Below are 25487 nucleotides of genomic sequence, written 5' to 3'. Positions count from 1 at the left end.
AAAAAAAAAAAAAGAAAAAACTAAAATTAAGGGGAAAAAATCATTTATGTACATTTAGTTTCTTCATTACTCTGCTCTTGTACAATGGTATATTTTGGTGCACTTGGGGCCAAACTGCCTGTTTTTCTTGCCACCCATCTTTTCCATCCTGTGCACAAAACCCTATGCCAAGCAAACCTACATCTTAAAAAATAATTAAAAGATAAGTGAGATTTGTTTCTTTAGGCAACTTTCCCCAAAAGGTCTTAGCCCAAGAGTCATAGCAAGGAAATCTACTATGCCATATATCACTGCCAGCTGAATTCAGACTGAGCTGTACTTTAGTATTGGCAGCAGTGGTAAATTGGCTACAGTCTACTGAAGCTTTCTATTTCTTTCCATAAAACTTCTGGCTATCTTAGGGCACATCAGTGTTGGAGCCACAAGTAGGACTCAACTTTTATATTCAGCTTCTTCAGTTTCTAGATTATTTGATATTGAATATAATTCTAAATGCCTTCTAAATTCTCATATGCCTGAACCTCAGGAATCTGGGTCCGAACTTGGGTCTGATTATATATTATACATCTTGAGATTGAATTCATCTAAACAGAGGAGAATTAACCACCCAGACATGCACACAGTGCTGTCCTAGCCATGAGGAAGGAGGGATTGAGAGCAGCACAACAGTGACAGGAATTTGTACCAAAGATGGACATTATTTCTCGCTCAGAGCTTGCAGGACTAAGATGCTCAGTCAGATTTAGTTCCTGGTGAGCAGCAGCACCTTGCCCACAACAACAGCAAGGATAAACACCTTTCTGCAGCACCTGATTGATTCAGGCTGTGCTTCAGGCTGTGCTGATGATCCCACAGGAGAAACCACAGCAAACCAGGGCAGTCCTGCCCCAGCAGCTGCTGCACCCAAGCCCTTGTGTCTCAGTGTCTCTCACCTGGGTTCTCGTGGGAGTGAAGTCATTGAGGTTATCCCCTCACTGGTTGCCATCTCTCCAAGCTTCCTATCAGGTGGTTCCTCTCCCAGGATCTGGATGTTGCTGGTGCCCAGCAGGGAATTCAGGCCAGGAACTCAAAGGATCAAGAACATTACACTGCACAGAAGTCTATTTATCTTCTCCAAATTTATGGAAGCTTTAGCTATTCCTGCTATGATCAGGATTTTAATTCCAAGAGTCTGAAGGGCAGTTTTATCCCTGCTTCAAATCCATTTGTTTTTGATAACTCAGAATAGAGATGAATTTGCCCCTAGAGGTTCTGAACCTTTAAAGCCATGAATGACCCCCCTGGCACACAGAATAGGCAGAAAATATGGCCTGTTTTCCTTAATTTTCCTCCCTGACTCCTGTTCTTCTAGTCTCCATTTTATACTTCAGTCTCATTACTTTTCAATACTATTAAGTTATAAGTAGCTGAAGGAATGACAGTGATATAAGGCCACTTCTTGCTCTATCCTCCATCCTTTACATGGGTGGATGGGTCTCTGTAATTGCAGCTGGTTTTAATCAATTGCTCTCAAATACATACTTGTCCTTTTTTTTTCCCAGGTATTGTGAATTTTAAAAGTACCTGTTACTTATTTAAAATTAATACAAGCTGTGAAGGCACACAAGTCCATATAACTTTTCATTTTTAATTTTAATCTTTTCTCCCTAGAGGAGTCTGGAATTCTTTATGAATTTATCAGTGTTGACTAAAAAAAAAAAACAAAACCCAAACAAAAACCAACAACAACAACAGCAACAAAAAAACCCAAACAAAACCTAACAAATGTCCTTATGTCCTGGATTTTCCTCTAGGGAGAACTGTTGAGAGCTCACACTTGAAAATCAGTGTCTCTCATTAAGTTGTTATGAGTTGTAAGAAACATTCCACCATTCAATAAAAGGCTAATTTAATGCCCATTGAATGCCAAAGAAATAATCTCATTTGTAGGCAGCCAAACAGGCCTTGATCACAATTTTCAGTGTTGAGACTAATTAGGAAATAAGTGTAACCAAGGCAAAAGACCATAAGCCAACCAACCAACCAAAGACTAAAAAATAAGAGTTGGGGATTAGGGAGCATTTACCATTTTCTTCAAAAGTGAAAAACTAAAAGAAAAAACCAAACACCTAAACAAACAAACAAACAAAACCCCAAAAAAACCACCAAACAAAAATTAAAAAAAACCCACAGCAGCTGTGGTGACTGAAATAAGGGAGTAAAAATACTGTAATTGGATACAGACATCCCAAAGGAGGTTGTTGTCCTTCAGTGATTGTGTAATTGAAGCTATTTTTTCTATGTGGCATCATATAGAAGAATTTACAGAAATTAAGGCTTAGGACTAGACCTGGAGGCAAGGGTGAACTACGTGATTTAAAGACAAAACACAGAAGGAGAAATGTGGCTTATGGACAGTTCAAGAGGCCCAGAATATTGTTGACCTGGGGAGACCAAAGTGTAGATCACCAACTGCTCTATAACAGCATAAGCCTGTAGGATCTGATGTCTGATGGAGCAGAACCAGCACTCTGTTCTGAAGGAAGAGTGGTCAGAAAGGAAGGTACAACAGCAGAGAGAGAAAGCAGAGAGCTAGTTCAACAAAACTAAAGCAGAGAGCTAGTTCAACAAAACTGCATGTTAAACCAGGCCTGCCACCAGAAGTGCTCTGGAGAAAAGCCTCAAGAACCAGAAACTGAAAAGGGTCCAGATGTGAAATATTGTGATTATCCTGCATCCTAAGATAACTGGATAGAGCTCTGAATGGCTCTTGGTGCTTCCCATGCATCACAGAACTTTAATTTAGCATCTCTGAGAAACTACAGCAGGGCTCTGCAGAGAAGCTGACAAGTTGACTGTAGCTGGTTATCAGAGTCAGATGAAAAGGCTCAGTGTGCTCACAGAACCTTTCACACCCATTGCTACTGCCATGTGCATCAGAGAGATCCTCTCATGGCGCAGAAGATGAACTTACCTTCCCACCCCAGCACAGCTCTGGCAGCTCTCCTGCAGCAGGAATTCATCGCTCAAATCTCAGGCTTTATAATTTTCCTCTTATTGCTGCTTTCATAAATGAAACTGGGATAGAAGTACTGGTGGATAACAGAAAAGAAATGTGGTGTCAGCCTTCAAAAAGAGAAAGATCGTAGTAATTACTGTCAGGAAAGTCTAGCTTCAATGCCTTTTAAAATACTGGAATGAATAACAGTTCCTATCCATTTGGAAGATAGCAGAGGCATCAGGAATAAGAGCAACTTAGAAAAACAAACTGTAGCTGTTCCTTTTTGAAAGAACTGCCAAATGAGAGGACTATGACAGAAACAGTGCAGGATTTTTTCTGCCTTTAATGATTTCCTGAGAAATGTTAGATTTGCAATTAATTCTTGAAATGAAGTGTAATACCACTGTCCAAAGCTGGAGATGAAACAAGAGATAAATGCCTATGGTGTGGGACTGGTGTTGGGCACTTGAAGCTTATTTATTGTGTTGATTAAGGAGACCTTCCGTTGTTGGAGAATGGATTTATGTTTGGAAAAGTTCTAGTCAGCTTCAGTGTGGGGAACTGGGGTAGCTCAAAATAGATACCTGAGGTTCTCCTTTCCTGCTTGCGCTGTGTCCCAGTTGAGCAGGAGGGACCAGTTGACACTGTGTGGGGGTGATCAAAGCTGTGTATTCTACCCCCTCTATTCATTTCCCAAGGTCAATGGGCCATTAGCAGCAGCTGCCCAGGGAGTCATTGGCACCTTCACACCCAGCCTGAGGGGGTGTGGCTGCCAATGGGCCATCAACAGTTCAACACCCCCTGGCTCCCAGAGTTAATCACCCATTGTGTGAGTCCCCGCCCAGGGGCAGGGACTGGGTGCTCCCTGAGGGTACATAAGTGGTGGGTAAGAAGACCTCAGGAACCTCTCGTTGGATCCAGAGCAGCAGCAGGACCTTGACAGGAAGAGATCACCGCTCTCACCCAGACCACAGCCCTCGCCAGCACCAACAGGTTTTTTATTTCCTTTTGTTCTGGATTTGGGGGATCCACAGGGGTCTCAGCACAAGGGCAAACAAACCCCCTTGGGTTTGTGCCCCAGGACACTGGGTTATACTGCTGGGGTATTGTGAGTTGAAAGCAATCTCCCTTGTGTGTCAGTGTATTTATTGTAATATTATTTTTAAATTTTAGGTCTGACTTATAATCTTTCTCATGGTGAGTTCATTTCCCCTGCTGGTTCACCTTTAAACCAGCACACACTGCCATTGAAATCCTGCTGCAAAAGCAAGGTGTTGGTTACCACTGGGTGCTTCCCTGTGTTGGAGTCAGCTCCTCCTGGGAATCCCGTCATTCCCATTGTCCTCTCATTCCCATCCAGGGAGATCCATCACACCAGGCAGACAAACAGAACCAAGGTATGATAATCATCAGACATTGCATGCCTTTCCATTGCCCCTCACAGGGGAAAAAAACCATGGAATTGTGGCTTTTTTGTCGGTGTTAATTTGGAAGGAGGAGCAATACAGAGGATTGGAGAAAGATGGTGAAAGAAAGATGCTTGGAGGTATAAGGATATATACCTCAGAAGTATAAAGATTAAAAAACTCATAAGAGATGTTCAAACAATGCCACCTAATAATTCATCTGGAGAGGAATGACTATTGAAAAGAGTTATACGGAGGGACTGAAAAGATTAAATTAAGGAAGGGCAAAATTTGAGCCAACTATCAGGAGAGTTTTCCTATGACTGAAACTTAGAGGATACTGCAAAGGAATGGTCTAAATTCACCACTTTTTAAGGTGAAAGCAGATCAAAAGGTTCTTTGGAGAACCAGCAGATGGGAGGTAAAAGCAGACCAGAATGTTCTTTAGACAATATAAGCAGATGGGGAGATCAGGTTGCATGTCTGCAATTTATGAGCTCTGATGCCCAAAATGATTATTTGAAGAAATCTGAAGCTCATAACAACCTTCCCTTTGTCTGATGGAATAAATGTCCCAATGCTTTTTGTATTGTAACAGACTTGAGGTGTTTTTGGCGAAAAAAGTGTTAACAGGTCCTCTTTACCTGTACAATTATGTATTTATAACTTGTGTTACAGCAGCATCTTGCAGTTCTACTCCACATTAAATCCCACTGAGCTAAGTGTTGTTGAGAGGTACAGTAAAAGTTATTTCTTTATCCCAGATATCTAATAAGCTAAATGCAACAGATAATTCAATTAGTTTTACAAATGGTTGGGTGTAGAATGGAAGACAGAGTCGGTAACACCACATGATGACACAGGAACATGAACTATTTTTCAAGTTGGAGTTTTGATTGTGCTATGAGTTCTTAAAAAATCCTATTCCTACTTCTATGTTGAAATACTTTTAGATATGTATCTCTCACTGGAAATGGATATTATAGCTAGACTGTGACTGAGAGCAAGTCAGATATATCTCTTGTAAAGAATACCTACAAGGGGTTGTATCTGTGAGCTGTATCAAAAACTGTTTGAGCATCCTCATACCATGAGGGGTGAATACAAAATATGGGTGGCCTAACCAACCCTCTGCCTAGACTCAAAATGCAGGGCAGCTTGTGAAGGGTGTGCCTGTGCTCCCCTCTGCACCCAGGAACACCTGCTGAACCTTCACTTCGGGGTGCCCACACCTGTGCCTGAGGGCAGAACATGCTGCACACTCACAGCTCTGGGGTTGGGGCTCTCCAACGCACCTGGAATTTCAATCCAGACCTTCTGAAAGAGGTTTGCCTCATTTGCAGTTTTCTAGATGCTACGTTCTTACAAGGTCTTTTCAGAATCAGAATAAGAAGTGGTGGTTTTTTTCACTCTCTCCTTCTTGTACTCATATTCATACTTACTGTGCTCTGAACTGCAAAGTTACCATAATTCTAGGGGATTTCAAAAAGAAAAAGTTCTAAATTAATACTGATTCAAGTCAGATCTGTTTCTGTGCATGTGCATGTATTTTTAAAGATCCTAAAGAAATCAATTACCCACTTTTTCTGTCTTGAAATTCTGTGTCCTGCACCTTCCTTCAACTGCAGTGATAGTGTATTTATATAATATTTCCCTCTTTCCCAATACTCATTAATAATGTAACCCTCAGCACAAAGGGCTGTCAGTGGTGGGGTTTTTTCCCTCACTCTGAGAAGGAACATAAACTCTCTATTTCTATATGCAAGAAGCAGCACATGCTGGAAGATCTGATAATACAACATGAAGGTCTCCCTTCAGGTTATTTTGCTTGATGCAGTTTGACACCACCCTGTAAGTGATGTTCTCTTTGTTCATATTGTTCTCAGTATTCACTGGCAACAACGAGGAGTATTTTTCAAACTTGACAGAAAGGGGCCCAAGGTCTGTGTTCCTCTTGCTCTTTCCCAGGACAAGGCCATTTGATATTTCCTCCAGATGGAATGCTAAAGGCTGCCAGACTTAGCCAAGTGATAAAAAATAGTGGTCATTTCTTATTATTTTCAAAATCATGCAAGGAAAATTGTGTTTACTTTGTGTCAGTCTGTTCCATTACTAGATTTCAGATAGAACCCTTGTTTCCCTTCTGTTATCAATATAATGATTCATTATGAGGAGCAAACTGTCCACCTGTTGAAGTTTCAGGAACAGCTAAATGGGAATGGGAAAGGAGGAGATGTAGTTTGAGGCTATTCAGACACGTGTCAATGGCAGAGAAGAGCCCTGAGGGTGCACAGCTACATGTGTTCCAGGCTGGATTCTTCCTCCACTTCAAAGCCCAGGAAAAGCTACGATCTCTGGCTGCAGGGTTTCACTCTGTCTTGCTGTGAAGAAATTCATACAACCTACAGCCTTTTCACTGCATTGCTTTTAACCTGAGTAACTGAAACACAGGGAAAACAAAATTAATAGTGAGCCACTTGAAAATGGTTCTGTAAGGACCTGTAAGAACAAAAGAAGCACTGATGTCAGTGACAAATTTCCACTCCACACTGTGGAATCAGCAAAAGGCAAAGGCAGTGACTGCTGCAGGTGAGGGTGGTTTGCCAGGGAGCAGCATGGGCAGCCTGCTCTGTGAGTGGGTGGCCAAGGGGCACAGCAAGGCAAGGATCACAGGCCCACAGTGCTCCTGCAAGAAGCACAGAGAAGATGCTGGGCACTTGCAGCCAGCAGAGCAGTGGCTACCAGGTACACCTGCAAAGATGAGGGAGGTCTGAGTTCAAGCCAAAAGTGAAGGCAGTAAGGCAAGGCTGGTGTTAGCAAGGTACAAAACTTATCTGCAACACAGCTTGAGCAAGGGCTGGAGCTTAAGAGCAGCTTCCAAGCTTACAGCATAGAGGATACATGAGTGGACACTGCAATGAGGGCTTCTCACAGCTCCTTCTGTAGCCACATCAGTCTGGTTGTGTAGCTGTGTCATACCCAGGAGGGAAAGAGGAATATAAGGAAAGATGGGAGAGCCTTATAAAGGCACATAAGAGAGGGATGATGCAGTCAGGACTGTGCACAATTGTTTATAACACATCCAGTTTATTTTAGCATGCAATTTTGGGGCAGTCTGATTAACCATGGATGAAATATTAAAGCTAATTTCATGTATGAAGTCATGTACAATTTACATGTTTGCAGAGTCCCTGTATTCATGTATCTTCTCCACCTACACATAGACATCTAGTGACATCAAAATCCCTCTTGTGGCTCCTCCAGAACCTTCAGCATGGAAAGTTGCCAGAGGCTTTTTGAAAACCCCATTGGAGGATCCAGGACATAATTTCTATCTGTGAGCTGCTGACATCTCCACAAAAGTGACTTTCCAGTGACCACAAACTCCTCCCAAGCCCTGCTGCCTCTTTCACCCCAAAAAAACCTTCTTCCCTGTGAAATCAGAGAATTCACTCCTCATACAGACTCTACCATGTCACCAGGTATGGTCAGCCTGCAGTTTCCAGGCTACCCTCCAGAACATTTGGGGCAATGCTGGCAATGTTTGCAATGGCAGTTTGCTTGCCTTGGTCAGCAGTTCTGCATTGCACACCTGAGTTCCCTCAGAGCTCCCAGGTGAATGCCCTGCAGTCTGGGTGACTTATGAACACAGCTCCTCTTCTTGCTCTGATGCTTCCTCTGTATTTACTCGAAATTCATCTGGCTGCTCTGACCTACTTACTGCAAAGAATGCGTAGACATATTTATGTCAGGATTTACACTGAAGTCACAAAACCTGGAAGTTTTCTTCAGGCTCCACTGTAGAAGCTCTCAGTGTCATCCTGTGAAAAGATGGTGGCATTTTAAATCTAAAAATGTAAATGACCCATAGCATGGATAAACCTTTCACCTGGTATTTTTGCAGGAATTTAGAGTGGGGTTTCCATGCTAGCTGGACTCCAGAGGGCTCTGAAAACCAAGGAAGTCTGTACTGCTGTAATGCTGTTGATGCCAGTCACTATCAGGTAACTCCATGGGCACAGATGAGATCAGAACATGGCCCTTGGGTATAATTCAAAATTATCTTGTCTGGCAAAGAAAGAAAGAGCTGGCAGTAGTGAGATCCCCAGGTTTTTCTTATCTAAAATGATGGCCTTATTGTTAGCAAGCTACTGTGCCTGTGAGGTTGCAAACAACCTCACAGGGAAAGGTTTCCTGTGAGAAAATGACAAATATTGATTATATTGGTAACAATATGTCTCATGGTAACAACATCAAGAGACAGTTGCTCAGCTAATCTAAATCAGAGTGACTGATACAAAGACTGCAGTAGAGATTTAGTAGAATTTGATAACCATATTTGTTATTTGGACTTTCTGAAGTCAATAAGTACATTTTCTATAGAAAGTTTACATGAGAGGTGGTTTTGCATTCTATTTCCTCTGAAATTTAACAAAACAGTGATTTCCACCTCTGTCAGATCCTTATTCCAATGTAAGTATTGAAACTTGGAAATGAGATTCAACACCTATTTTGATGCAGATGTGAGAATGTGTACTTGTCTCTCTTGCATAATCCATTGACCTATCATGCAAAACTTGTTCAGCAAAGATTTGCTCTCACAAGGCTATGAAAGTTCTGTGAAGGAGTAGGTCTGACATTTTGCAATGAGTTATTTCACAAACATCTTCTTGTTTGGCCACTTCAGTTGTTGTTTCAAAATTAAAAAAAAAAAAAAGGAAAAAATCCAGTTAAATCACACCCAGAGCTCCTCAGAGGGAATAGGTCTGAATTATTGCTTACATGGCAGCTTGCCTCGAAACCTGAAGCTACTACCATCATAAATAAAGGGAAAATGTCAATAGCTATTTGAAGTTCTACTGCTCTGCCAGCCTTTAATGTCATTTCAGAGCAAGGAGCTTCAGGGCTAATACAGCCCATTTCTGGCTGAGGGGCAGGAGGGGCAGGACTGGGCTGGCCGAGGCCTTTTCTATTGGGCTGGCAGCAACTTCACCCCAAAATGTACAGTGACTGACTGCAAGAGCTTAGTCCTCAAATCTAACAAACTGATGTACATCTATCACTATCCACAGCCCAGCAGAATCATGTCCGTTCAGGATCCAAGCATAAAATTACATTTAATTCAAAATGGACTTGAGAGTCTCATGAAATATTCTGGGTTGGGGTCTTTATTTAAACAGACTTGAGCTTTTCTTGTTCAACTTTGAAGCATGAGGAAAACTGGTATGTCTAAATTATATATATGTTTCACATATCTTTGCTTATATATGCAATATATATATTTAGGAGGACATTATAGAAGACCTGGCAAGTTTCCTTTTAGTGTCCAGAAAGTCCATGGTTAAGGTTTATTTGATGCCTTTGCTGCATCCAGCATCAAGGTTAATTTATGTTTTCAATTTAAATCTTTAAAAGGCATTCCTTGCCATTCTTCATAGGGAAATGATTCTTCAATTGCTAGACCTGAAAGGCTGTTACTGTGATTTTTCCTAAAAATCAGGGCTTTTCAGTTACTCTCCTGAAAGGAACAAACTTTTCAGGCATGTTATTTCATAGAAGTGACACAAAAGGATAGATGGTTTTCAGAACCTACTTTTAAGATCTGTAACTTCAGAAAAGTTCCCCTAATTTGCCTACAATTCTGTAAAAGGAAGTGTCTGTGCAAAGCTCTGCATCTGAAATGTGAGTTATCTGGAAACTACAGTGACAATGTACAAGAGGGAAGCCAAAGGCAGATATATCAGATTACTACAAAAGTTACCTTTAAATAACTAAAACTGCAACTGCAAAGAATAGGGTTTAAATTATATTTTTTCCAAGTATTTAGTTACTCATGTCTGTTGCAGTCAAACATCTGCTAGAAAATTTCCTTCCATTTTCCCTCTGTGCAGAATATCAAGAACCTAACAGCACATAACTGGGATATATTCATGTTTTCTCACAATAGAGTGGGCTGATGCATATGTTTTGAAAGCTCCAGTGACCAACCTGAAGATGGAAATTTTACAAATTAATAAAGCCAAACATATCATGATCCTTAAGCTGAGATCCCAAGTGAGGGCCTTTGAGCCCCTCTGGAACAATGAGGGAGGTGCTGGAATCTCCCTCTCAGTAGGACAGCCCTCAGAACTCATGAACTCTCAAGTTGATGGTTCTCAGAGCACTAAAAGCTGACAGCAGAGCCTGGGCTCTCTCTCCTCAAGGCTCAACCCTCACCCATGGGGAATGCCAAGGCACTCAATGTGAGCATTTCACTGAGAATTGAGGGGAATTTTTCAGTTATAGCTTTGTATATACTTTTGTGTGTGTGTGTGTGTGTGCACATGTGTGTGAATTGATCTGAATACCCTACAGCTGGTACAGCATAAATACTGCCATGTCAGCTCTATAATTGTAACCATTGCCACTGTAGTAAATTCCATGGAATCACTTTAAAAATGTTAAATCAGTTGATAAATTAGCTGCTAAATCCTTCAGACATAAATCGCCAAGTCTGAGCCTGTTTGGCAAAGGGTCACTACTGCACCTTGTGATACAACAGAAGGGTCTCTCATCCCTTTTAACTCTCAACCTTTTCCATCCTTATCATTTTCGTTCTGACCTCCTGTAAATCATTCTAAATGGATTCTATTTTGATCTTCCTTTATATGTTTGTGGTGGGTTGACCCTGACTGGATGCCAGGCTGGTTGCCAAGCTATTCTATCACTCCCCACCCCAGCTGGACAGGGGAGGGAAAATTTAATGAAGGTTTCATGGGTTGAGGTAAAGTTTGGGAGTGATCCCTCACCAAATACCATCACAGGAAAGAGACTTGAGTTGGGGATATTAATTGAATTTATTAGTAACAAAATCAGAGCAGGCTAATGAGAAGTAAAATAAATCTCAAAAACATCTTTCCCTCCCACACTCTGCCTCCTCCCCTTCCAAAGCACAGGGATATGGGGAATGGGGGTTATGATCAGTTCATCACATGTTGTTTCTGACGTTCCTCAGGGAAAGGAGTCCTTCCCCTGCTCCAGTGTGGGATCCCTCCCATGGGAGACAGCTCTCCATGAATTTCTCCAAGAGAAGTCCATCCAGTGGGCAACAGGTCATTAATTGCTCCTATACGGATGGAGCCATGGAGTGCAGTCCTTCTAAGAACAGCCTGCTCTAGTGTGGACTCCTTTTCTCACAGGTCTGCAGGTCCCTGCCAGGAGCCCATTCCAGCATGGGATTCCCAGAGGGTCACAGCCTCCTTCAGGCACCCACCTGCTCTGCTGTGAGTCTCTTCCCTGGCAGCAGGTGGATCTGTGCACTGTCCCTGCCCCACCCTGGGCTGCAGGGGCACATTTGCCTCACCCTGGGCTGCTCCATGGGCTGCAGGGGCACAGCTGCCTCACCAGGGGCTGCAGGGGCACAGCTGCCTCACCAGGGGCTGCTCCATGGGCTGCAGGGGCACAGCTGCCTCACCAGGGGCTGCTCCATGGGCTGCAGGGGCACATTTGCCCCACCCTGGGCTGCTCCATGGGCTGCAGGGGCACAGCTGCCTCACCAGGGGCTGCTCCATGGGCTGCAGGGGCACAGCTGCCTCACCAGGGGCTGCTCCATGGGCTGCAGGGGCACAGCTGCCTCACCAGGGGCTGCTCCATGGGCTGCAGGGGCACAGCTGCCTCACCAGGGGCTGCTCCATGGGCTGCAGGGGCACAGCTGCCTCACCAGGGGCTGCTCCATGGGCTGCAGGGGCACAGCTGCCTCACCAGGGGCTGCTCCATGGGCTGCAGGGGCACAGCTGCCTCACCAGGGGCTGCTCCATGGGCTGCAGGGGCACAGCTGCCTCACCAGGGGCTGCAGGGACCTCAGCTCAGTACCTGGAGCACCTCCTGCCTCTCCTTCAGTGACCTTGGGCTCTGCAGGACTGTTCCTCTCATGTATTCTCACTCTTTCCTTCTCTGAGTGCAATTACATGTCACAGTCACAGAGTCACAGACTATTCTGAGTTGGAAGGGACCCACAAGGATCATCGAGTCCAACTCTTGAGTCAATGGCCCACACAGGGGATTGAACCCATGACCTTGGCATTATTACAACCAAGTTTTAACCAATGGAGCTGATCTCAGGGTCTGTCAAGACCATAACAGTGACACTAAACCATAACAGTGACACATCTTGTGTTTTAGTTTATGGCCATCACTATGTGTGCAATAACATTTTTCTTCTTAAATATGTTATCCCAGGGGTGTTACTGCCATCTCTGATGGGCTTGGCCTTGGCACATCCATCCTGGCACTGGCTGCCATTGGCTCTGTCAGACATGAAGGAATCTTCTGGAAGCTTCTCAAAGAAGCCACCCCTGTAGCACCTCCAATGCCAAACCTGCCCACCAAACCCAGCACTGTGTTTCATCCACACAGTAAGTAGTAGAGTGAACTTTGCCATCAAAATTTTGTCAAGCTTTTCCAAATTATTGTTAAACCTGCCTTTGCTTATCGTTTTCATGGTGATTCTTCAAAAGCAACAGAAACCACTCACTTGTGACAGTGTGTTGTTCAAATACACGTGTAACTTTTTTCTCCCCATCCTCAAGATGTAATGCTTTGGTGGAGCATAAGGCATATATTTTAAAAACTCCCACTCTTAGGGACATTTCCTTAAAGATTATGAGGAATAACTCCAAATCCTGATTGAAAAAAACCTAAATAACCAAAAAAAACAAGAACCAAACCCCACAGATTAAGCAAACCAAGATTAGATCAAGTCTTTCTATAGCCTTAGAAAAATCTAACAACCTCCTCTGGCAATGCTTTAAAAAAGTGAAACCAAGTTTCCTCTTTCCCTAAAGACAAAATCACGGTGTGTGATTTAAACTGATGAGAGGAACCACTGATGTTTTGTGTGATTTCTCCTCTTCTCCAAAGGCTGGCAGGAATGTAGCATGTGGAATATTTCTGCTTCATCTGCAGCAGTAAGTTTTGACAAAAAATACATGAAGAGATATTGGGGGCCAAATTGCCCCCTGGTTTATTTTACTGGTGTGGCAAGGAACATGAGATTGGGCAAAATATTAAAATATAATAATATTGCAGGTCATTTGCTGAAACACTGTAAGGGGAAATACAAAGTTTTGTTCCATAATCATAAGGAAAACAATGGGCCCTTTTCCTTGTTTACTTCATTGTACTTCACTGCTCATGGATTTCCATTAAGTTCTTACTGACTACCCACATAAACCTGAGAGGAAAATCAACTTAATGGAGATACCAAACAGAAAACAATATGACCTTTAAAAAGCAGCCCTGTGCTACATATTAGAAAAAGGATTTGACCATCCCTTGTTGACATTTTTTGTCAATCCTACAGTGATAGTTCTAGGGAGATTTGTATTAGAAGTCTGGAGAAAGCAATATTTCAATAAATATTAATCTATTCTCAGCTGATCCTCAGTTTTGCATAAACAGTATGCACAGGACTGTTCATGATCTGTGATTATTTGTGCCTTAAATCTTTGTGAGATTTAACTTCTTTAAAAGTTATTTTTAAACTCAAACGTTGGTGAAAAATTATTATTTTTATTTTGTCATTCGAAGTTCAAAAAATGGCTCCAATAATCTGGCAACACTTATATATGTGTTTCATAAGCACCTGAGTAGTCCTATTGAAGTCAAAGAGATTACTCCTGTACTTCAAGTTAAGTGTTTCTAAGTCAGGAATCTTCTTTTGTAACCACTGTAAAAAGCCTAGAAGTAGGGAGGCAGACCAAGTTCAACAAATGCATTATCTGTTGTGAATTCTTCATTCCAGTAGCATTTTGTTAGTGATAAATGAGCATGATTGAAGCTCTGACTGAGAGCTGGTAACAAAGAAAACCCCAGCATTTCTGAAATGTGACTTACTTCTTTGTTACCACTGGAAAAAAGCGAATGCTGGAGAATTTGTTGATATCCTTTCTTTCCTGTACAGGACTGATATGGGGCCTTCAGTTGCAAAGTAACGTTATCTCATGCTGAAAAGAGGAGAAATTAGTAATTCCTGCATTATTACCACACACTGCTGTGTGTGGCATCAAACAAGTCACTCAAATCCCTGTGCTCTGATACACCTGAGGTAACTCAAGTGAAGCTTCAGGGCAGTCTGAACATGAAACCTGCGTGTTCCTGTCACCTGTGGCTGCTCAGTGATGCTCCACACACTGTGCCACCTGACTGGGCTCCCTTTCCTCCAAGGATGCCCAAACTGTCCTTCCCCAAGACAAGGTATAATACAGAAATAATACAGTATCCTGTATATATTATATGTACCCTATACATTATATATAATATTATATATAATATGTTTTCTATTACATATCAGATACATTATACTTTGTATTATCTGTTTTCTACTATATAGAAATTTCCTATCAGTACAGCCCAAAAAATAAATCCAAGTGAGGCCTGTGTGTACAAGATATGAATATACAGTGAGCAAGCCAGTACAGGGCTCAAGGGGTTAGTCTAAACCACAGAGCAGAGGTCAGAGGAAAGACTGCTCATCCTCCTTTTGCTTATCTAGAATTTAGCCTTGCATGGATACAACAGTTTAGGTCCATCTGTGCAAAGTACATTCACAATTCTCTTGGCTTCGTTCTGAGGTGCCATTTGCAGGTGGGACTACTCAGGTGTTTCTGCACCCCTGTGTTCCCCAGGCTTGGTGCAAAATCACCCTTTATAGAAACATAATTTTGGAATAAGAACATTGTGCCCTTCTAAATTTAGATTTTGTTGATTCTCCTACAATGCAGGAAAGAGCTGTAGGAGAGGAACCAAAAGTTCTGTGAGGATCACAGACTGTATTATCAGGTGCAAAGCAACCAGTAAAGCAAATCTTTGTAGCAGCAAGATTTAGTCTTTGGTTACACCTTTCATAAAGCCAATGCAAAAAAAAAAAAAACCTGAAATGTTACATTTCTAATACAGAGTAAGTGAAAGGCATTAGAGGTGTGAAAGGGAATGCAGAATTTCAGAGCAGTGGCACATTACTGCCTTTTACTGACCAATCCAAAAACCACTTTGGCTCTCATAGGAAATAAGTGCTTTAAGTCAGAATGCACATAAAATGAAGACTAAGAAGAAAAAAGGTCTCTTCAAAAAGAGAAATGTCTTAATTATAGCCAGATCTTACTGTTATGATTTAATTTTATTTTTGTTAGATCATGTTTAATCTGTCTCAGAGGGCTGATCTGCACAGAAAAACATGTCAAAAATTTATTGCATATATTCCGAAAATGTGACTTTCTTTTGAAAGGTTGTAAGTTCCTCATTGCCCTTCAACTCTGCATCTTCTCCAAAATTTCATGGATATTATTTCTCTCATATTCAAACTCTTCAGGACAAGCTGTCCATCCTCTGATCTTTTATTCACAAGGTGCCAATCCCTGTGGGGCCCAAGTCTCATATGGGTTTCTTTGCTTTCAACTGCAACCCAAACACAAATTAATTTTTATTGATGACAATGATATCTACTGAGAACCGCTGCATTCCTCATTATTTGGATAAATGAATATAAATCTGTTTTAAGAGAGGAAGATTTATTCCTAAGTACAGCTATTGAACACATCACTGCACGTTTTAAGCCCCTATCTCTTCAGAATGCTGTTTGCAGGACATAGTTTGTTCATTTATGTTGACAAATATAATGTTGTGTTTTAATTATTTATGGATTTTTAATTATTGAAGGCATTACTTAGCAGCCTACCAGGAAATGTATCATACTGTATATTCTGAGGGTAATGAAAACTTAATGATCAGAGGGCCAATGGCAGCCAGTGCCTGAAATTTAATCTTTGATGAGAAGTGTTGGTGTGGTTGCAAGTTTTAGGCCAGGGAGGAAGGAGAAAAGGTAAGAGGTAACCAGGTAAGAAATATCTAGTGAAGGGAAGAACAAATAGATGTAGATGAAACCTTTAGGAATATTTGGTTTGGTTTGGTTTTCTGCTGTTTGGGTTTTTTTGGGTTTTTTTCCTCCTGATATCTTCCTTTATAATCCAAATCTGAAGTGAAATTTAGTCTATTATTTTTAGGAAGATAACGAAATTCAAGCTACTGTCTGGTGAGTCTTTCCACATTGTGGCAAGGAGTTAATTTAGTAAAATAAAATGTCTACGAGAAGATGTCAAAGAAAAATACTACACTTCTTTCCTTCTCAATTACTACTGTATAAAATATGATTATAAAGCACATAAAATTCAGTAGAGGAAGCTGGCAGGCACATATACCAGTGGAATGAAGTCTCTGCTTTTTCTTGCCCTCCTTTTCTTTTAATAGAAACATTTCTATTAAACTCATATTTCTACTAAAATATTAAAGTTTCTTGAAAACTCAACAGGCTGCACGGAGCCAAAGTATGCCATTGGTGCATTAACCTCCATGTACCAGCAGCAGAATTTATTTGAAACAGAACCAGACAAAGTATCTGAATTCAGGTTTACTTCTGGAACCTGTTTTTGTCAGAATTTAGCTGGTAGCAACAGGACCAGGTAAGGGGATGCTTCTAAAATGCTGTTCCTGGTTTGGCCCAGAAGTTGGGAAATCAAGCCAAACTTTGCAATGGTCTCTGGGATAATTTTTCCCACTTATAAACAGGAATGACTTGACTCAAGCAGTATCTTCTTAAAAGAAGGAAAGCAGACAAAAGGCAGATAAATGGAGTAATTTGTACCATCTTAAATTTTTGAGTGACACTATTTCACAAACCCTTTAGAGCATAATTATTCTATTCAGACATCTCTACCATATTATAAACACAAACTTAGTTTTGTCTAATTACAGATCCCAAAAGATATGGTCCCACCCAAGCTCCTTACTGCTCCTTTTCCTTTGGCTCCAGCAATCACCATTGGATATATGGGGGCAGATAATTAATCCAACAGGGGATGAGCCTGCCAGGAGAAACTACTCATTTCCTCATGAGATCAACGAGGTTTTGAGTTCACCCTCCAACCACACAACCTCCAGATCTGTCTCGAGGGAGGAAGGCAGCAGTCTGTGCCCAGGGAAAAACAAAGGAGAGACCAGAACTCTGCTTTTGGCACCAACTTGCAGGAAAGTAGGTTATTGCAGCGTGAAACAACATCTCAGATGTGCCTCTCTGGGGAATCCTTTCCTTTAGCCCACCTAGACATAGAGATCAAAATGAGATTTCATCCTTTTTTAACTCTTTTGCAACCTGCTGCCCGGAGCATTTCACTGTCATTGGTCATGATATGATTTCTCCTCCTATGAGACAAAACCACAGACAAGTGTCAGAGCCTCTTTCATGTGTGGGTACTCTTGAGCTCCACCCACAGAAATGTTTGCAAAATCCATATTTGCTTGGTCTGTCTGTAAAAGAGCTCACTAAACCATGCCATGAGCATTAAGCTGTATCTCAGAATTAGGATGTTCATTGAAGAAACAATTGTTTTCACTGTTGCAGGAAAGTTCTGCAAGAAGCTTCGAGAAGAGACAGAAAACAATAGAAGGGCAGTAGACAAAAGTGAAATTAATTTATATGTTAAATGAGTGATTTTTTCCCCTCCCAGTTTTTGGCCATATTTACCTAAAAAACAAAGAAAGCTCTTTCTGAACTCAAGTTAACTTGAGTTTCCTTGTTCTGTTTTAATCTCCAATCATGAAAAAAAAATGAAATTCCTAGAAATCTCAGAAAAAGAAATTGGGAGGCAAGTGCAGGGTGCTGCTTTAAAGGGCATCTCAATTCATATTCCAGATAAATGATTAGGACACATATCCAGTGCTGTCCAGCTACTAAAAGTTTCACAGAAAATACCATCCTTTCTCAGCTGCAGCCGAGTGCTTGCCTTGCTGCCTCTGCATAAACTAGAGGAGCACAAGTCACAGGAGAAGGAAGCTCAGAGAGATGAAAGGATGACTGAACTGTTTCTTTCTATAGTGAAGCCTCCAAGGAGGTGCCCAAATAAGCTGCCAGAAGATTTATGTGTCTGACAGCAGGTGTTTGAAGAAAAGTGAGGCAGGAAACAGCACAGCATTGGGAAGGGTTCACTATAAACACTTTATTCGAGTTTCTGGGCCAGGACCTGGAGGACTGGAAGAGATGGAAGCATTCCTCAGTCTTAGCCAGAAACATCACTACAACAAGTTACAAAACAGATAATCATCTCATGAGCTACTGCTAAAGTCTGTCATTTACAATTTTTTTTTTCATTTTAATTCACGTTTTTAAATGACACAATTCAAAAAATTCATGTGAGAAACTCCAGGAGACATTCTAGGAATGGTCTGATCCCACCTGCTCATCCTCCAACCCTGATATTTTGAGTGCTGAACTAAGCAAAGAGACTAACACTTGATCAGATGTGCAGGGTGTGCATTCACTGATCTGAACAGTCCTTGAACAAAATGAAATTAATTATAATATATTCTTTGAACAAAAAATCATAATTATGCTTTCCCTTCCTTTTTATTTTTATTTTTAGAGCTTTATTGATCTTTGCCAGTTTGTATTATGCTTGACCTCTCCTTTCTGTGGGTGGATGTGGCTCTCTGTGAAGTGAAAGGCAGTGACAGCTGCTGAAGGTCTTCAGACAGATTGAGATTTAGTGCTGGGTCCAAGCCCATTTAAAATGCATTCATGTAGTGGGATGGCCTGTTCTGTGCTGGGAGAGAGGGCTTTTCTCAGGCCCCTTTCTGGCTATCTTGCAGCATCTCCTTTTGCAGCAGTGCAAGAAGCCTGTTTGTAGAAGAATTTATGAAGGTCTCAGTTGTGTGTGACGCTGTTATAAAGCACAGGGAGGGAGAATGTGGGTTGCAAATCCAGGCATGTGCACTGATGCAGCCCCTTCCTTAACTCTGTTCATGAATCAGCACAGCATAAAAACTGCTCCACGACAGCAGATTATCTTGGCTGCAGCGTGCTGGTATAAATTTGATATGTAGAAGAAGCTGTGCTGTCCTGCTTCCTTGCCTGTGAGGAACCACCAGCACTGAACAGCCTACAAAGAAGGCAAAATGGAAGAAAAATAACATTCTTCATGCCTAAAGCTGAGTGTAAAGTCCATAGCCTGTTTCTTTATAATTTGTTCTCTCATTTTGGTTGCCAGTTCTTTGAGGCAAGAGTTTGTGTGGTCAAAGTGAATGGCAGCACAGCTCCAAATATTCACTATTCTCAGTCAGTCTGTGGTGTTTTTCTGCACCTACTCATGTTGGCATATTGCCCTGGGGAGGTTTAGGTTGTCCCACTGTCAAAAAGGCAAGAATTTAATCCTTTCTGATAGAAATGAGAAAGTTGGAAATTATACCTAGACAAAGCTTCTCATAAGACTAAAGAAGACATAAGATTTAAGCAGTTACTTCCTCAGGAACTTGAGCTAGTATAGGTATATTTTGGCAAAAATATGTATTTTTATACTTAGTAGCAGCTCTCAAAAGCTAAGGTAAAAGATGATGCTGGAAAAGTTGCATTCAGAAACAAAACTGTTTAATCAGTCCCATGTGGACACTCGAGGAGGAGATGCAGACTGTCAGCAGGGTTAGAAAACAACGGCATTTGAAACATTTGACTTGCACATCATTCACTGTTTCAACTGAGTAGATGCATTTAAGGCATCTGATGACCAAGCAAATTCTTCTTCTCTGTCCTACACTGCCAAGTTTTCCTAGTAATGAGCTTAAAATATCTTCCTTTGGATTACATTTCCAGTTGAATTTCACCAGAGCAGTCAGGAAAAGTAAAATTATGATCTGGTAGAAGAAAGGTGCTGATTCTTCTCAAAAATTGTTTTGTGTGACATCCTTAGCAACGTGATACATGTCTTTAAGGCCCTGCACAGAACACAGGGTGGGCTACAAGATCTCTCTGTGAATCTAGAGAAGACACAATGCTTTGGTGCATCTCTCCTTGTTGTGTTCAGTTCTGTGTGTTTGACCACACAAACACAGCATCTTCAACAGGCTGTCCCTTGGCATTTCCTCTTAGCTGATAGTCCCAGTGAGGAAGGGCAGAATGAATTCCTGGGAAGGGAATGGGGGGAAACTGAAATGGGCATCACAAAGAAAAGGAAACTAAACACTCAGGAGCAATAATGTGCATAGACAGACACAGAGACATAGACACATGCACTGATTAAATTCACCCTGGGGCCTGCATGGGAACTTCAGTCATTGTTATAATGAAGTCACCAAGTTTCCCCCCTCAGAAAAATCCAAAGCTGTATTTTGAAGCTGCCTGTTTTCTGCTGAGGATGTTTCTCTGCCCAGCTTTCCCTCCCTTCTGTCTGGGACAGCAGGACCCACTATGAAGAAAATACAAGGGAAAGTTTTGCACCTTGGTGCTGGGTTTGGGCAGAAGGCTGAGAACTGCTGTGCATGGCACACCACCCTCCTCCCAGCATGACAAGATGACAAAAACACTGTTGGAAAGGCAGACACAGTGACAGATGAGGAGATTCTTGAGTTCATGGTCAAGCCCAACAGCTGCCACCATTGCCAGAGTGAGGCACAAACAGCCAATCCATCTGGGCTGCAAAGCCATCGATGTCAGCAGATGAAACCAGCTCTGAGAAATGTGGCTGCTCTGCTGCAGGTTCATTTCTGAAGGAAGGGAGGGCAAGAAGTAGAAAAAAGGCAAAACATTTAGTAAATATGCAAATTGCAATCTAATATGCAAAGTCCCTGGTTTATTGCTCCAAACACTCCAATAAATAAAGAAAGCTCTCCATTTGGCAACATATTTGCACATAACACTCTGTGCTTTCCACATAAAGCCTTCCAAGGCAACTGCCTAATTATTATTATTATTATTTTCTCTTCTGCTATAAGAAAAGTACCTTCCATGAAAACCAGAGCCTGGTGTTGTTGATCTCTCTTTGAGGATTTATATAAAGAGAATTTATATATCAGATTAATTAGCAGTTGGAACAGGCCTCACTCCCTCTCCCAGCTTCTCTTTTCCCATTAAGAGTCTGTGGCTTGGTGCTAAATCTCAGAAGAAAGTCCTGCTATTTACTGTTCTGTTTAGTGGGGGATTGCTAATTCTTATCTATTTAAGCACAACTGATGATGTCAGGACAGTCAACAAGCACAGGCAGTTTGTAATGACTAGTCCTAATGCCACTGCTGATCCCAACACTTCTGTAAACTAATCATCTTTCTTTTTATTTCATTCCTAAGCATTAAAGCACTGTAAAAGAACAATTAGTGTGAGAGTTTGGGGAGAATAACATCTTTTTTATTCGTATTGCTAATTTTGTTAATTACAGTCTTACTTGGGGAATAATTTGCTGAAGGTCTTCTTTGTGCATTGTTGTCCCTCGGTGTGTGCTTAATTCCTTGGAAATGGAATTAATTCCTGCAAATGAGTCCACACTGCAGAGGGACCCTTTTGACCTGTTCAACTGGTCACACTGGTCTTGCCCTCAGTCCATTCCCAGCCCAGACTGCAATATGGTAGTGGATGGAGTGAACCTGTACTGCTCTTTATCCTCAAGGCTTTGGTGTGAAGATAAGCCTGTCCCCAGTGGAAAGTGCTCCCATTGCAGCAGAATCAGACTGAAACTACTCACCCCCTGCCCTCTGCATCCTGGAGGGGCACTGATGGCCACTCATGGGTCCCTTCCAACTCAGCACATTCTGATGGCCCCTTGCAGAGATTGCAGTCACATACTGGGTGAGCCTCTTCCTGAGATGAGCTCAGTTGGTTCAAACTTGATTGTAATAACGTCAAGGTCATGGGTTCAATCCCCTGTGTGGGCCATTGACTGAAGAGTTGGACTCGATGATCCTTGGGGGTCCCTTCCAACTGAGAATAGTCTGGGATTCTGTGACCTGAGATTCTTTCTTTTCTCATGCTTTCCCCACCAGAAATGATAATCTTCTCCTCGGACAGAACTCCAAAGGTAGAATGGAGCAGAGAGTATCCCTCTCCAAAAGCCATCCACAGTAACAAGAAACTCAGCCCCCTACATGCCCTGAGCTGAACTTTGGGGGGTTCCAGACAATTGCACTTCCAGCTTCAACTCCAGCCAAGGAAATATTTAACACCAAGACTAGGATTCGGATTTGATTTTGCTTACACCAACAAAACCAAGGTCCAAACCTGGTTCATTACAGTTAATTGCAGAAGTTGCCCTGACTTCAAATTGAATGCCAAATTGGATGCCTAATGAAAGACTTATTAATCTGCATTTTAAACATGGCACTGGGTACCTGTCCTGTGCAGAGATGCAGAAATTTTAATCTCAGAAGATATATTTGCACTTGGCTACACATCACCTTTAATTAAACTTTACCCAAGAGGGTTTTTTTCTGAACTTTTTTATTCAGTTTAAAGACAAAAACAAAGCCCTTCCTGCCTACATTGTGTGAATTATGCCCTTCCATAGATTTTGATTAACCACAGTGCTGAACTCTCATGAATGACCCATAAGGAATATGAAGTTATTTCTTTTAACTCAAAACTTTAAACTACTCCTATTTTTAGTAGTCTAGGACCTGTCTGTTAACAGAAAAACAGGGGCACATAGAATGTTGCAGGCATTCCTGTCACCAGTTTGACCAGTAGGGGAGAGATTATAGGCCAAGTTTTAAGAATCCTGTGACCTCCTTAAAATATATTGTTTTTTCAGAGTTCAGATTCCAAGAATAACTGATTATCAAAGATGAACAGTAAGATGGGATCTGTACCTTTTTTGAAGTCTGGCTTATTTTTTTGTTTGCAGCTGGAAGAGGGAATGAGAAGGACTCCATTCAGATGCATTTTGAGATTAACAATATAACAGACCTTGGCAATTTAAAACCTTGTAGTCCATTCAGTTTTATCATTATCTGAACCTTTCCACAGCCAGCCCAGTTCCCACAGCCTTTCATTAGAAGCTGAATATTCTCCTGATTTTCTTTCTTTCCCATTCTGTGATTCTTTCAGTATCCTACTTATTTGAGCTCCTATTTTCTTTCTTGTTTTCTCTTGTAGATGTTATCCCAACCTTGTCACCATAACATTAATAATATCTCTCATGCTGATGGGTGAGTACCCAAACTGTCCATGGAGTGTTTTGTTTTGTTTTGTTTTTTTAATTAACTAGCATGTTTGTTTTTTGAAATTCTTTTGCATTTTTCTGAAAATAAAAAGCAATCCAAACATCATAAATAGTCCAATAAATATTGACCAACTTCTGGCATGTAGGTGAGAATTTTTAAAGGCATTTCAGAAGAATTAAAAAAAACAAACAAACAACAAACAAAAACATCACAAAACTCAGATTTGCCAAATGGTTCATTAAAGCTACATCTACTTCCTGTGGAAGAAAAAAAAAGGTTTGGCTAAAATATATCATCCATCTTTATCTACTCCTGACTGCACTACGTCATGTGCAATCTCCTGTCTACTCCACTTCCAGATTCTGCCAGTTACAGTTTCTCTGCTCAAACCTTATCTTTCCTACTTAAAATACAGGAGTGATGATTTTCCACTAACAATCACCTTCTCTGCAGGTCAAATTTAGCATAAACTTTGCATTATTGTCATGCCCAAAGAAACTGCACTCGCTGCTTTGGAAGCCTAACCTGCTTTACGGTGGTGGAAGTTCATTAAGGACTGTGCTCCTTCACTGGGAGAGCCCTTTGTCCTGTAGATATTTTGATACAGAGAAAGCTGCAGGTGGATTTAAGGCCCTCTGAGAAAATTCGCAGAGATTTAGTAGCACTATTTGACAACCAATCTGAAATACTGCAAGAGAAGCCAAAAACATCCAAACATCCCTTTCCAAGTGAAGTCCTCAGAGTAACTTTAACACTGTAAATCTTTGGAATCCCAGGCTAAATCTTGTTTAGCCTGGAGAAGAGGAGGCTCAGAGGTGACCTCAGCACTGTCTACAACTCCCTGAAGGGAAGTTCTGGCCAGGTGGGGGTTGGTCTCTTCTCCCAGGCACTCAGCAATAGGACAAGGGGGCACGATGGGCTCAAGCTCTGCCAGGGGAAATTGGAGTTGGAGAGCAGAAAAAAATTCTTTGCAGAGAGAGTGCTCAGGCATTGGAATGGCCTACCCAGAGAGGGGGTGGATTCCCCATCCCTGGAGGTTTTTAAACTGAGATTGGCCGTGGCACTGAGTGCCATGATCTGGTAAAGGGACTGGAGTTGGACCAAGGGTTGGACTTGATGGTCTCTTGTCAGTCTTTTCCAACCCAATCGATTCTATGATTCTATGATTCTATTTTGTGTCCTCAGTGGGATTAAACTTGTGCACCAGCAACAGCTTCCCTTCCACCTTGGCTGGACAGACACTGGGTTTCCTACTGGGACATTTGGTGGCATTTTTCTCAACATTGCTGACAGCATCTTCAACTCTCAGGTGAATCAGGTAACTCTGCTACATTCCATACACCTAACCTGACTAGGAGGGAGGACAGCAGGTAGAAATTGTGACCTTTTTTACTCCTTGTCACCCTCAATCCAGCCACACACCCCAAAATTCTTTGTTGTACCATGTCCAACCCCTTTAGAAGACAAAAATGAACACTGTATGGCATGCACTGAATTTCCCTCCCAACTGCTGTGCCTGGTGCCAAAGGGAATGTAACTCACAAGGATAGGAACATCTTTCCCTCAAGGAAAAAAAATGTCTTTCCCACTGAAGTTTCAAAGCACATTATTTCTTTGTGCACTGTGATCTCTCTGCATTACTGAGAGCAAATCACTTCCTGACATGTCTGGTGAGGCTTATTTCCTCATTCACAATGCTTCCCAAGCTCACAGAGATCTTGACACATCATTTTCATGCCCTGCAGATCCACTCCCAGCTAACTGTGTGAGGGGCTCTCTCTCTCCCAGAGACATTAACTCTCTTTGCCAGGAACCAAAGTTAGTGCCATCAGCTACTGTGAAGAGGTTGATCACCATTTGTGAGCAGCCAAGCAAGTGGCTGTGGTGCCCTGATCTCCTCAGTCACAACCAACCAGTGATAATTTGATTCAGAAAGCCCAGCCAGTTCAGCTGGGAGTGTAGTTTGGATTTTTTGGGACAAATCAAACAATTAACCTGAAATTTATTTATTGTTATGTATGTGATTTTAAAAAAAAAATCACTCCTTGTCTCTGAAGGCAGTGACATATTTCAATTCTTATTTCAATCTTATT

Source organism: Pithys albifrons, chromosome 7 (genome assembly GCF_047495875.1).
Source record: "Pithys albifrons albifrons isolate INPA30051 chromosome 7, PitAlb_v1, whole genome shotgun sequence".
In the NCBI taxonomy this organism is placed as follows: domain Eukaryota; kingdom Metazoa; phylum Chordata; class Aves; order Passeriformes; family Thamnophilidae; genus Pithys; species Pithys albifrons.
Note: the sequence above shows the minus strand (reverse complement) of the source record.